This window comes from Palaemon carinicauda, chromosome 20 (assembly GCF_036898095.1).
Source record: "Palaemon carinicauda isolate YSFRI2023 chromosome 20, ASM3689809v2, whole genome shotgun sequence".
Lineage (NCBI taxonomy): Eukaryota > Metazoa > Arthropoda > Malacostraca > Decapoda > Palaemonidae > Palaemon > Palaemon carinicauda.
The window spans coordinates 104,843,913-104,846,412 of NC_090744.1; positions in this window are offsets into that span (position 1 = coordinate 104,843,913).

Genomic DNA, 2,500 nt, shown 5'->3' on the forward strand with positions numbered 1-2,500 from the left:
ACAAAAATAACTGATTTATTGTTCTGTCCAAGTTGCAAAAGTCAAAAACTTGAGCAACAGTCTCAGTCCCCATAAATTTAATTGCGAGTCTTTGTCATATCTCTCACTGATTTAGCTTTCTTTGTCAACAAATCCTGTAAATATAGAAAGGATTCCCTTTATCTCAACTAACTCGGTGAATAAAAGATCTTTTCAGAGTAGAGTCTAAACTTTCATTTCTCTGCAGAATTGATTAAGACAAGGAATTCGTGTTTGATTTTTTTTTTTTTTTTTTTTTTTTTGAGGATGCATCTATAACGTTCCAGAAAAATAAAGTTACATTTTTTTTTTTTATTATTTTCCTTCCAAGTTTTACATTTGATTTCATTATTCAATTGAAATTATATTTCTGCTGTAATATTATTTATTTATTCATTTAGGTATTTATATTTTTCTTTGAGGGCCTGAAAAGATAGTTGTGATATGTTTAATAGATAAGGCCCTGAGAGGAGAGAGAGAGAGAGAGAGAGAGAGAGAGAGAGAGAGAGAGAGAGAGAGAGAGAGAGAGAGAGAGATTGGGTGTAAAGATATAAACTCTTTTTCTTTTTTACTGTAGTTGACAATCTCCAACATAAGAACTGATGTTAATAAAAGACAAAACATCATATAAATTTTTTATGTTGAGCTTAAGTACAATAACGATTAAAATAAAGTTTATACATTCCTTCTCTGACTAAATATATTAAGATGAAAAAACATTTTTTAAATTTTTCATATATCATTATTATTACTATTATTATTATTATTATTTTTATTATTATTATTATTATTATTATTATTATTATTATTATTATTATTATTATTATTGGCTGAGCTACAACCTTAGTTGGAAAAGCAGAATTCCATAAGCCCAAAGATTCTAACAGGGAAAAATATTCCTGTAAGGAAAGAAAATAAGGAAATAGATAGGTGACTGATATACATATATTGAGCCATCAAAAGTAAAATACTTAGAATTTGTATTTTAAAGTAGTTTGTTACCCTCAATCCCATGTATTCACTCACAGTAAATCGTATATGCCACTATACGGTTCAATGATATATATATATATATATATATATATATATATATATATATATATATATATATATATATATATATATATATATATATATATATATATATACATATATATATACACACATATATATATATATGTGTGTGTGCGTGTTTGTGTATGTAAGCCATGGTATATACGTGTGTTTTATGTAGCGAGAGAGGGAGAATATCCGTGTGTGCGTGTGGGTTCAGTGTATGTGTACTTATGATTATGCATTTTTGTGTATGCAAAATAAGATATGAGTCGAGAGAGGTATCTGCAATGAGAGGAAATTAAATACTGTTTGTAATGATTGAAAGTATGTCTTAAGACCAATCAACTTTAATGGTGTTTTCAACCAGTAGAAGCTGCAGCTGAATATAAATAATTATACAAAAGGTTCTTTAATCTTTATAAACTCGGATAACATTTCAACAAACAGGAAATAATACTTCAAAAGTTGAAACTTGCAGCAAACATTTTTATGTTGAACAAGCTGACATAAGTCTTTTATAGTTTATATATGAAATATCAATTTCGATGTTACTGTTTTTTTAAATGTTTTATTTATTGTTAATTATTTCTCATATCGTTTATTTATTTCCTTTCTTCACTGGGGTAATTTTCCCCTGTTGGAGCCCTTGGGCATAATAGCATCTTGCTTTTCCAACTAGAGTTGTAGCTTAGTTAATGATAACAACAACAACAATAATAATAATAATAATAATAATAATAATAATAATAATAATAATAATAATAATAATAATTGCAACAGTAAGGAGAAAAGTTCCAAACAATAATTCATTTCATGTCAAAGAAATCTCTCACTCTCTCTCTCTCTCTCTCTCTCTCTCTCTCTCTCTCTCTCTCTCTCTCTCTCTCTCCGAGTCTTTTTATTATTAGCTTAAAGGAAATTCTGTAATCTAGGCTATTGTGAAGGCAAACTTTCCATCCCTCGCCATACAACGACCAATTTTCCATTTACAGTTCGTTTATTAATGGGTTAAGGTCGGGACGTTTGACCCAATTCCTGTTTGTTACGAAATTATTAGGATCACGGAACTTTCCTTCTGCTCAGATATACACACACACACACACATATAATATATATATATATATATATATGTATATATATATATATATATATATATGTATGTATGTAATATATATACATACATATAGATATACATATACAAATATATATATATATATATATATATATATATATATATATATATATATATTTATATATATATGTATATATAATTTATATACATATATATACTTTATACATATATAAATATATATATTTATATATATGTATATATATATGTATATATATATATATATATATATATATATATATATATATATATAATACAGTATATCCTTTTCTGAATGAGAATACTTTAACGTGGTGA